This window comes from Oryctolagus cuniculus, chromosome 16, assembly GCF_051225735.1.
Source record: "Oryctolagus cuniculus isolate XC-2025 breed Fujian yellow rabbit chromosome 16, ASM5122573v1, whole genome shotgun sequence".
Lineage (NCBI taxonomy): Eukaryota > Metazoa > Chordata > Mammalia > Lagomorpha > Leporidae > Oryctolagus > Oryctolagus cuniculus.
The window spans coordinates 52,640,001-52,652,145 of record NC_142882.1 but is presented as its reverse complement, the minus strand read 5'-3'; the positions used below and the strand labels follow the sequence as shown (position 1 = coordinate 52,652,145).

At 47.0% G+C, this 12,145-nt stretch overlaps 1 long non-coding RNA gene across 1 annotated transcript in view; it reads left to right on the top strand.

Annotated features, from left to right (window-relative positions):
• Positions 1–11,947: 11,947 nt before the first annotated feature.
• The window catches only part of LOC149121748 (uncharacterized), a 7,313-nt gene continuing 7,115 nt past the window's right edge, over positions 11,948–12,145 (top strand). Inside the window, exon 1 of the long non-coding RNA XR_016222555.1 lies at positions 11,948–12,145. This exon is cut by the window's right edge and continues 7 nt beyond it. This is a non-coding gene — a long non-coding RNA (uncharacterized LOC149121748).

Sequence of the window (12,145 nt, the reverse complement as noted above, 5' to 3'; positions counted from 1 at the left end):
CCGTTTCCTTGGGGGCGGGATCTCCTTTCTGTTAACATTGCTGAGCCTGGGCTGTGTTTGGCACACAGTGAGCATTCCAAAAAACACAAGGGATCTTCCAAAAGTTAACAGAAAATGCATATTTTTAAAAAAGATCTATTTATTTGAAAGTCAGAGTCACAGAGAGAAGGGAAGACATGGAGAGGGAGAGGTCTTTCATCTGCTGGTTCACTCCCCAGATGGTCACAATGGCCATGGCTGAGCCAGGCCAAGCTCAGGAGCCAGGAGTGTCCTCCAGGTCTCCCACGTGGGTGTCAGGGGCCCAGGCACTTGGACTATCCTCCACTGCTTTCCCCACCTCATTAGCAGGGAGCTGGACTGAAGTGGAACAGCGGGGACATGGACCAGAACCCATATGGGATGTTGGCATCACAGATGGCAGATTTACCCACTATGCTATAAAACCAGCCCTGGAAAGTGCATATTTGAAAAATTCTACATGGAAATAAAAAATCATTTGCATCAAAACAAAGGTATCTTTTAATTCCATTTCCCACGAACTTTTTGAGGTATGCCCACAATAGTCATTACTATACAGTACCTACAATTATGGGGTGTACACATCTCATTAAACTCTGATTGGAAATATCATCTTACCTCCTGGGCCTGCAGTGCCTCCCTAGTATTTCAGGCGTTACAGAATCCAGTGGGGACGGGGACCCTAGGGATTACCCTGGTGCCCCTTAGCCCTACGTAGCCATTTATGTTGCTCTTGGCTTTTCAGTCACATTACAAAAAGGGCCTCCCTTGGGTGTCATGAACACATTTGTTAATGTTGGTAAAGTGCTTAGAAGATGGAGGGAGCTGTATGGGAGCTAAATATTATTATTAATAATGGTAGTAAGATTGATTACTCATGTCCACAGCACTTCTCTTCAGCCTGTGCAAAATTGGAGTTGGTTGTGTTAAATTGGCTCACCTGCTCCATTTGGCCCTGTCAGGAAAATCAATGAGACTCACATGAATATTCTCTGTGTATATCGCCATTTTCAGACCTAGGCAATCATCAATATTTATTATAAGCAGTTATAGGGAAACTGGATGAATATGTAATACATGAGCATATTGGGATATTATTAAATGGACTTGGCCAGGTAAATTTTGAAGCCATACCTTGGCTTTAACTTAAAACAGAAAATCCATATTTTTAATTAGATCCGTGGTCATGTTTAAGAGGCTGTCGTTGGAAAGGTCTTGGGATATGAAGGCCAAGAATAACTTCTGAATGACAATAGATACTCTTTGCCCTGGTGCCCAGCCAAAAGGCAAATGTCTAGGTTCTAGACCTTTCTCAGTTTTATGGATGGCATAGTAAGCATCCTCATGTCAGATATCAGAAATTTCCAATTTAGAGTTACACGTGCTTCAGTGGGCTCTGGCTCACCCACGTGAGGACTGATGGCAAGAAAGGGTATTGGTCCACAAGTGGTTTGCAGGAACAGATTGATTCCAAAGCTTCAGAAACATCGAGGGTGCCCCAGGACATGTGGTGGAGCCCCTAAGCTAAAGGCGATGCAGGCTCCCCAGCTCTGCCCGGAGATGCAAATCGCCACCTGGGAAAATCTGTTGAACCATAGGAGAGTTGCTGGGGGAAACTACTGCAGTTTAAGTGTGCTTCTTGGATTGTAGTCCATGTTGCAGTGTACAGCCTTTAGCATCCTGCCTGCCGCTCCCTTGCCAGCATGTGGCAACAGTCACCCTAACGAGGAAGGGGCTGCCGCTGCAGCTAACACGTCCCCGTGCGTGCTGCCTGTCCTGCTCGCCCAGTGCTCCCTCGCAGTGTGTTCGGTAAGTCCAGCTCTGGTGAAGTCTGTCACCGCCCACAGTGCCAGCTTGGAAGTGGGAAGAAAAACCAGTGGGTTCAAACCCAGCCTCAGCTACCAGACCGCTGCGCAGCCTTGGGAGATGATGTCCTCTTCATGGCCTGCAGTCTGCTCCTCTGTGGAGTGAACTGGAAGTTTTCTCAAGTCCTTGCCCAGGGCACTTTCAGTAGCTTATAGACATTGTGTTGAACTCAGCTTAAAAGCACCCACCCAACCCCCAGACCACGTCTCATCCTCAGACCTACTCAGTAGAAAGCCCAAAACACTGGACTGTTACTGGGCCTTTCCCCAGGAGCCATAATACTGTCCAGAGCCTCTGTTCTTCCAGTAGTTTGGGCCAGAAACACCGGCGTTGTCCTCCAATATCTTCTTAGTGTCCACCCCAGCAGCCACAGGCCATCGCGGCCCTGCCCCTCTGGCTGCCCTTCCCCAGCTTCACTGCTGCTGCCTGGTGCAGGTGGTCCCCATCTCTGCTCGAAAGCTGCAGAAATTTTCCGATGGGTTCCTTGCTTCCACCCCTGCTACCCACAGAGTAGTCAGGAACTCTCAAGAGTATGGTAGCGGGCGTGAGCCCATTGCACAGATTATGTCACGAAGAATGGGCATGGCCCTACCAAGGCCCCCATGTGTGCACCCCATAGCCCTGACCTCAGTCACTCTGTCCCAGTCACTTTGGCCTCTGTGGCTCTGTGATTGTTCCAAGGGTGCTCAGACCTGAGTTGGTTCGTCCCTGTGGCTCACTCCTTTGTGTCCTTATAGTGCTTGTCACAATGTCTATTTTAGGGGAGGCTTTCCCAAAACACCCTAAATAAAATCATAACCCTTCCCCCTCTGTTCTCAAACTGATGGTAAAAACAAGACAAGGGAAGTTTGTAGCCAAGATATGTTGCTTTCAATTGTAATTAACCTTTTATCTACAAATTATGTCAAAATAGCACCTACCTGCTTGGTCCTCACATGAGCAACCATAACTTGGCACTTAGATCAGATACCCCTTTAATGCCTTAATTTTTCTTCCTTCTGGAGTGAGCAGAAGTGTCGGAATGTGTGGCCATGAGTTGGCAGTAGCCAGTGTTGCAGGAGATCGTAAATCTTGCTCAAGGGCAGTGGAGATGGCTCTGGGGCTCATGCAACATTCATGGAATCCCAGCTATTTTCAACCCTGCATAGCCTTGTGGCCAGCAGACTTGAGACTAGGTCCTCAAAGGAAATTAATGTTTTTACACCTGGATCTCATAAGCATCCGAACCTTGGGTATGAGTTTCAAGGAACTTGGAATGCTCTTACAGCATACATGTCCTATAGTTGTGGGCTTTGTTCAGTTCCCAACACTCTAATTGTCCTGCCAACCAAGGAGACAAGGAGGAAATCCACTGCTCCAACTCGGTAGAATTCTTCCCCTCGCACTCAGTGGCTATTGGAGCTGGACAAATCCCTCCCAGGTGCAGCTATGGCCTCCAGGTGGTCGACTGTGCCTTCCAGTACATGCTTTGCTTCTTGGGAGACTTTTCCCAGTCTCAAGTCCATCAGACACTGATGCTTCCTTCTCGCTCTCTTCTGGACTTCTGCTGCACCCTCTGTCATGGTGCAGGGCTTGTGACTTATGGTGGCTTGTCCTTATCTCCTTGTGTTTAGGAGTTTGTGGGAAGACCTCTTCGCTGGCTTTGCTGTAGATGCTGTCCTACACGCTCCTCCTTCAAATCTTATCGTAGGGTTGTCTAACCAAAGGACAGTAGTTTAAACTCACAGAGGGTGAGGAACATGCCTAGGGTCTCACAGCCTGGGAGCAGTGGGTCTGTGGTTGGAATTCCAGTCTGTTGGAATCCGACCATCTTCTCTGTTATTATCCAAAGTGCTATCCCTTTTGCAGTATTGTTATTCTTCACACTGGCCTCAGCACAGTCCCTTTCTGTTGCCAAAACACAAAACCCGAGACTGGGTAGCTTATGCAGGAAAGAGGTCTGTTTAGCTCATGGTTCTGGAGGTGCCAGCTCCATCTAAGGATGGAAAGAGGATGGGCAAGGGAGCAGGTGCCCAAGGCCTAATGCTTGGAAGCACGCACTGCGTCACAACCCACTGTGATCACTCACTTTGTCGAGAAGGCCATTTATCCCTCTTACAGACCTAACAGCATCCTGAAAGCCCCACCTCCCAACTCTGTGATCCTGGGGACCAAATTTCCCCATGAGTTTTGGAGGGGACAAACCCCGTCCACACCACAGCAACACCGGGCACTCCCACCTCGCCCTCTTTCCCCTTCATCCATCACTCTACTCAGGGTCTTCTATTGTTCTCCATCTCCATTTTCTTTTTGGAGAAACACACTCATTCTGGTGAGTTCCTCAATCATTTCTCTATGTCTTCTCCACTCCCCAAATTTCTTCCCTTTAACTCTGTACCCAAGATCTCACATGGCATCTGTGACACAGGCACAGGGACTTGAACATGACCTGCATTAGGTTATAATCTTAGGAAAATAAGAGAGACATGGGACCTCCCGTGACCAGTACATCCTCCCCCAGGCTCTGTCACTTCATTTCCACTTGCCTGCTTGATTTCACACCATCTGCTCCATTAAGAGGGGTTCTCAGTAGAGTTGTCACAAGCATTACGGAGTGCTCATAACAGCTGGTTAAGCATATTTATGCTACAGTGGAAACATGAGGCCTGGATACAATGGCACACTCCGAGCATCTCTGGCAGGGGAGAGTAATGCGTGACAGGTGTGGTACATGATGTTTCACGCTACAGACCAGCATGACCCGGCCGTGTCTCAAAGGCAGTGTCAACCCGGCTCCAGCCACACAGATGTGGATTTCAGAAACACAGCAACTCAGGAAAAGCAGGCTGGATGAGAAACTCTGGGGGGACTGACTAAAATGATCACTTTGGATGGGAGATGCTCAAAAGCCACTGAACTTCTCTGGGCCTCAGTTTCCATATTTGCAACGCTGACAGCGATAGCAGGTGCTCACAGGGTTGTGGTAGGAGGCAGATGAGATAATAAATGCACAGCTATTAGCGCAATGACAAACACATAACAGGAGCTCAACAAAGATTAGGAATCATCATTTTCATCTTCCCCACCATCACCCATATGTTATATGAGGTTGAATTTGCTCCTTGAGGTTTTGTGGTATTTTGAGGGAGACGTAATGAAGCATTAAAGAAAGAAATATGGTTTTATTCATTCATCCACCCACCTAAGAAATATTTAACAAGAGCTCCCTCTGTGCTAGGCATAGTTCCAGCATTAAAGATACATTGGGAAATAAAACAGGCAAGGTCCTTGCCCTCATGGATACCTCATTGTGATGAAAGAACAAAGAAAAAGAGCCAATAAATAAATAAATTAAATGCACAAAATACCCAAATGTGATATGCATCCTGCAAGCAATTAAAGGCAGGTTTCTGTGACCATGACTGGGTGGAGACATTCTCATAGTCTTGAATGGCAAGTCGGAGACATCCATGCAGGTCAAAAGGCAGCTTCCCAGACAGAAGTCGCAGCCCTGCAAAAGCCCCAGGTCAGAGGGAGCTCAGGGGTACCTGGGAGGTGGGAAGGAAGCCAGCGTGGATTACAGGAAGGCGAAGAGCAGAGTTGAGACCGAATGAAGTCAAAGGAGTAGGCAGGGGCCAGATTATATACGGTTTTATCAACTGGGCCAAGGAATTTGGATTTTATTTTGGGTCCCCCAGAGTAATCACTACTGCATTCGACGACAAAAGCATAACAGGAAAAACAGGAAACCACAGCTTTTAGACCCTGAGTAAAGGGAAGAGCAAAACTATGATCCTCGAGAGAAAAGCCAGAGGAGGGAGGCTCCTCGTCACCTGGGCTTTCTGTGTGGATGCACGTGTTGGACGCAGCGTAGGGAACAAGGTCATGAGCAGACCGCAGCCATCTCATGGGGCCGAGTGGCAGAGTCTGGGGATGCCAAGGCAGATGGCACTTTGCAGGACAGAGGACTGAAGTCCACTGCAGAACGAGAGGAAAGAGACGTTAAGCAGACCAGGGATGAGAGCCGCGCTGGAGGAGAGGAAGAAAGGGACTTGACAGCACGTGAGGGATTTCATAAAGTGCATGGGGGAATGGAGACAAAGATAAGGGTATTTTGGTGCAAGTTTCTTTTGAAATTCATGCATGTATTTTTAAAAAGATTTTTAAAGATTTACTTACTATGTGAAAGGCAGAATGATAGGTAGACACACACACACACACACACACACACACAGAGATCTCCCATCCACTGGTTTACTCTCCAAATGGCCTCAACAGCTGGAGCTGGTGTGGGCCAAAGCAAAGAGCTTGGAACTCCATTTGGATCTCTCATGGGGGTGCAGGGGCCCAAGCACTTGGGCCACCTTCTGCTGCCTTCCCAGGCGCATCCGCAGGGAGCTGATTTGGAAGTGAAGTAGCTGGGACTTGAACACATGCAAAGACTCATGGGAAGGAAATAGCTGGGAGTGGGAAATGTTGCAGAGAAACCAGCAAACTGGGGTTGGGGGTGGAGGTTGAGGGAGGAGGGTGAAAGAGGCTGCAGAATCAGGCAGGGGCCAGATTACAAAGAAATTTTTTTTTTCTAGGAGAAGAGGAGCAGTGAAAATCCAATCCAAGGCAAAGCTTTAAGCTTTAAGCAATACAGTGCAAGAAAATCTCAAAGAACATTTTCCAGGAGCTTAACTTATTGTTGCAGGCCAAAGTTTGGAATGGATTCATCCTGGGCTTTATGATGCATGGAAGGTTAGCACCAAGAGTCCTGGGGTGACCTTGCTGAGCCAGAAGTCAGTGCACGGGTGCCCTGTGGTGGAGGCATCAGGCCTGGAAGGGCTTAGAAGAAACTCAGGCCACTTATCTCAAGGGCCGAAGGAGCCACATGGAAAACAGACTACTGCCCATTAACACGACATCCTCTGTCTTGGGTCCAATTACCCAATTAGAAAGGGGGGTGTTGGAGACGAATGCAAGTTTTTAACATTAATCACCTTCTAATGATGGCAGCGCCTGGGAAATGTCAGGTTTTATTTGATAGATTCATCCTGAAAGTGATATGTACCCTGACAGTTGAGGAAATTAATGCTTCGACTTTGTAAGGGGATTGACAGGATAAACTGACTCTGACAAGCTGAATTAAGACGGGACTGTGACGGAATGCAAGATGCCAGCTTCGTATTTGGGGTGCGATGTTTGAGAGATTCGGATGCTGATTGTGAGGACTTGCAGATACGTTTCAGTAAAGGAGAGGCCACTGTCTTGAAGAGATGGTGCTATAGCAGAATGACAGATAAATAATTTATAGGCGGCAGCTTCAGTCATGTACTTTTTTTTTAAATGCACCAATTTATATAGAATCAACTAAGGTAAAGCAAATTTAGGTTTCTGTTTTCAGTTTCCACGTGTATGTAAACTCCACGAGGACAAGAACCAGCGCCGTGCATCCCTGTGTTCCCATCGCTCAGCCCAGTGAGGGGCACACAGCTGTTTTTCATTGAGAGTTAGAAGCAAAATTGTGTTGCCTATCAATCAGTATCAGGGACTGACACCAGATAATAAATACCCATTCACCGTTTTCCAATTTACATAGTATCAGGTAATAAACATACAAACTATTTTTAGTTCAAGAATGAGTTGCAGGCTGGTGCCATGGCTCACTTGGTTAATCCTCCGCCTGTGGAGCTGGCATCCCAAATGGGCACTGGTTCTAGTCCCGGCTGCTCCTTTTCCAGTCCAGCTCTCTGCTGTGGCCTGGGAGTGCAGTGGAGGATGGCCCAAGTGCTTGGGCCCTGCACCCACATGGGAGACCAGGAGGAAGCACCTGGCTCCTGGCTTCGGATTAGCATGGTTCTGGCCATAGCAGCCATTTAGTGGGTGAACCAATGGAAGGAAGACCTTTCTCTCTGTCTCTCTCTCTCTCACTATCTAACTCTGCCTGTCCAAAAAAAAAAAAAAAAAAAAAAGAAAAGAAAAGAAAAAAAGAATGAGTTGCAAGATTCTAGGGAAGACACAATACTGAAAGTCTTAACCTCTAGGATAATTTGGAAAAAAAATTTTAGTCAGATTAATATAGTATTTTCCAGAGTCCACTGAAAGGAATTAACTATTTTCTCAATTTTTCTACATCAAAGATATACAACATTTCCAATTTCCTCTCTTCCCTATTTTCCAAACTTATTTCCAGTTCCTTTCTAAAGAGAAACCTCTTGAAGCACAGGTGCAATTTGTGACCGAGTTTTTGTTCCTATCGAATTTTAGTCGCTGTGGTTACCATCATATATTTTCCTTTTGAGACCATGATTTGTACCAAGCTCAGTCCACCTGCTTTAAATTTTGTAGGTCGAAATCTTGACAAAAACGTGATTTTCCACCAATTTTAAGTCATAACAAATGTCATCATGTGTGGTTTTAACTACTTTCAATTTATTTTGTGTTGATGTCTTTCTTTCAACAATGTCCATTGTGTCTTGGAGAAAAACCCATTATAAAATCATGAGCAATACTATAAAGCGTAGAGACGTAGGGAGATCAAGGCCTGGGGAGAAGGCAGCAATCTGGATGAGTATGAGCTGAGACAAGTGTGGGGAAGAGACAGGAAACAGTGCCTTCAGCTGAGTGTGAAGTCAGAGATGTCTGTCTTCATGGAAGAAAATCCTTAGCATTGACTGTCTCTGAGATTTGGCACTGTCGGTGCGATTGAGAGCTAAGGTAAGCCCACATTTCACTACTGAGAAATTTCATAAATGCTGGATTCCAATCTTGTAAAATTTCCTAGTAGCTCCTCACGATGAGTTGAGTCCCTCTCCTGAGGTTCCTCCTCCAAACACAGTGCCGGAGCTCATTTCAGGGGTGAAAGACCCACCCAGAAATGCAGGAGCCACTTATGAAGTCGGAGGCAGAGCCCAAGAGCCTTTCGGCACTCTCTGCTGTCCTTAGCCAGGAAAACACTCGTTCTCTTGGGGGCTGATCTGAAGCAACATCTCTTCTATGAATGTTTGGTCACAAACTGCTTCTATAGAACGGCCACTTCAAATCATTTGCCTATGATTAGAGTGGGTCGGCTGTCTTTTTAAAAATTAACTTTCAGGGGAGGGCGTTTGGGTATAGTTGCTGAGCCACTGCTTGGGATGTCTGCATCCCAGGTCAGAGAACCTGGGTTTGAGCGCCCCCTCCCCTTCCAATCCATCTTCCTGCTACTGTGCACCCTGGGAGGCAACCAGTGACTGCTCAAGTACTTGGGTCCCTGCCACCCATAGGGGAGACCCAGATAGAGTTCCAGGCTCCTGGCTCCATGCAGTCTTGCCCTGGCTTTTGCAGGCATTTGGGGAGTGGAAGGGACATTATTTCTCTCTCTCTCTCTCTCTCTCTCTCTCTTGCTTTGCCTTTCAAATAAATAAATAGACTTAAGAAATAATTTTTAGGTGTTTCCTGATACTCGTGGTTGTTAGTCTTTCATTTATTGCATGTGTTACAAATATCTCCCAAGCTGTAGCTGTCTTTTTACTCTCTTTATGGTATCTATTGATGAACAGAACTTCTTAATTTTAATGTAATCAAATTTAGCCATTTTATTTTATAGAATCCTCATTTAAAACATACTTTTCTATCCTAGAGCCATGAAGCTATGTTCCTCTAAGATATTTTGAAGGCTTGGTTTTCTGCCTTTCGCATTTAGGGTGGGGCAGGCATTTGTCCTCGTGGTTAAATCTCTGGCTAGGGCACCCACATCCCATGCTGTAGTACCTGGATTCAATGTCCTGCTCTGGCTCCTGACTCCAGCTTCGAGCTAACGCAGACCCTGGGAGGCAGTGGCAATGACTCAAGTGCTTTCGTCCCTGTCACCCATGAGAGAGACCTGGATTGAGTTTCAGGTCCCCGAGTCCAGCCATGGAAAGCATTTAAGGAACAAGTCAGGGATGGGAATGGGAACTCACTCTCTCTCTCTCTCTCTTAAAGAGAAAAAAATAGACAAAATTTTAAAAATCCACAAACTCAATGCTCAATGTATTGTATGTTATTTGGTACAGGTCCAATTTCATTTCTTTCCATGATCCAATTACTCAGACCCATTTGTGTTTTTTTTTTTTTCGAAAAAGCACCTTTTCCTCACTGATTCTCCTGATTTGTTGTACATGCTGCTCATGCAAAAATTCATTTCTGTGTTCTTTGCATCTCTGATCTATCATCCATCCCCATCCGCTTGGTTTGAACAGCATTTGGCTCCCCAGCTCTGGCAGATGTTGAAACCCCAGAGGTGTCTGTTAGCTGAGAGGGTGGAGGCCTCATCCAGCGGAGCTCAGCAGGTGGGCACAGTGGGAGGTGCTTCCGTGGCTGTGGTTTGCCCAGTGGGAGAGGCTGGGTTATAAGAGCCCGAGTTTGGCCCAGCCGCCATTTCTGCATCCTGGCTCAGCACTGCTCCACCACTGCCCTCACAGAGGCCACGCCAGCAGGGCTGCCCAGTCGTGGCCTGGGAACCTCCAGAAACACAAGCAAACTGAGCTCCTTTCCTGTATAAAGAACGTGCATTTCCCTGAAGCTATGCCAACCTTCTGCCTCAAGGAAATGCTTTAGAATTTCTACTGATGGAAAAGAATGTCAGTTATTGTTTGCCTATAAATGTCTTGATTTTCCTCCCATTCTTGGAAGAATTCTTGCTGAATATGGAGTTCTAAGATGGCAATTACTCCCTCTCAGCACACATCAGCCCGGAACATTTATCTTCTGCTGCTGCCATTGAGAAAGAAGCCATCAGCCCCATTGTCGCTCATTTGTAGGCAATCTGCTTCTCTCCTGTTCTGGACGCTTCTAAGATCTTTTCTTTGTTCTCTGAAGCTCTGCGGTTTAACTCTGTATTTAGTTGTTTTTTTTTTTTTTTTTTTTTTTTTTTTGTCTTTTTAAAGATTGATTTATTTATGTATTTGAAAGGCAGAGTTAGAGAGAGGGAGAGAGAGAGAAAGAAAGACCTTCCACCCAGTGGATGACTCTCCAAAAGGCCACAACTAGGAGTCTGGAACTCCATCCAGCTCTCCCACAGAGTGGCAGGGCCCCAAGCACTTGGGCCATCTTCCACTGCTTTCCCAGGCACAATTTCCAGGGAGCTGGGTAGAAAGTGGAGCATCCAGGACTGGAACTGGCACTCATGTGGGATGCCGGCCCTGCAGCTGGGGCCTCCACCTGCTGTGCCACGACTCGCGCCTCGGTTGGGTGGTTTGTATTTTTTTTTCTTTGTTTTTAGTCATCTTGTTTGGAATTCATGGAGAGTCATTAATCACAAGTAACTTCTATCACACAGAGTAAAGAGTTCCCATTCCCACTTCCCCCCTCTAATTTTCAGAATAAGAGAAAACTTGAGCACATGTGCTCATAAGCAGGAGCAGGAATCGGAGAAGCTGAAGATGCAGATGATGTGTTAAGAACCATGGGCACGAGGGCCCCGAGGAGCAGGCAAAGCAGGGTCCGCAGCAGAGCAAAGCGCTGATGCCACCATTGGAGGAGCGGGGACGGATGCAGGTGCACGTCCTTAACACTTGCTGCCGGGCAGTGAGAGCGCTCATGGTGCTTTGCTTGATGGATTCAGTTTTGTCAGTGAAGGAGACAGACCATTCATCACTGAACAACAGTGTTAAGTGCTAGGAACGCAGGTGAGCAAAACAAGCGCACTCTTTGACTTCATGAAGCTTATATTCCAAGGGGGGAAATGGATCATACGTAGGCAACAAATAAAAACCAAAATAGCCACCAACCATTGCAAGTGCCATGAAGGAAATGCACCATGCTATGCAACGAACAGCCGGGTGGCAGAACTTCTCTCTGCAGGGGGCTACAGCTGATGGCTTGGGTGGCGATTCTTGGGCTGAGACCGAGAGGACAAGAAGCCAGACATCATGGGAGAATTTTTCAAGAATAGGTAACAGCAGGTGCAAAAGCTTGAGGGAGATCGAGCTTTGTACGTGCTAGGAAGCTTCAGCAGGTCGGAGTGGGAAGGGAGAGCAAAGCCCGGGAAAGGTGAGGTCAAGGAGAGATGTAGGGGTAAAGCCACCTGGGAGTCTATTGGTAGATTTAAGAGGTTTCTGCTGGGGCTGTTGCTGTGGCCCCAGCAGTATGGGCTAAGCCTCCGCCTTTGGAGCCGGTATCCCATATGGGCGCCGGTTCCTGTAGGGCTGCTCCACTTCCGATCCAGCTCTTTGAGGATGGCCCGGGAAAGCAGTAGAAGATGGCCCAAGTGCTTGGGCCTCTGCACCCACATAGGGGACCCTGCAGAAGTTCCTGACTCCCAGCTTTGGATCAG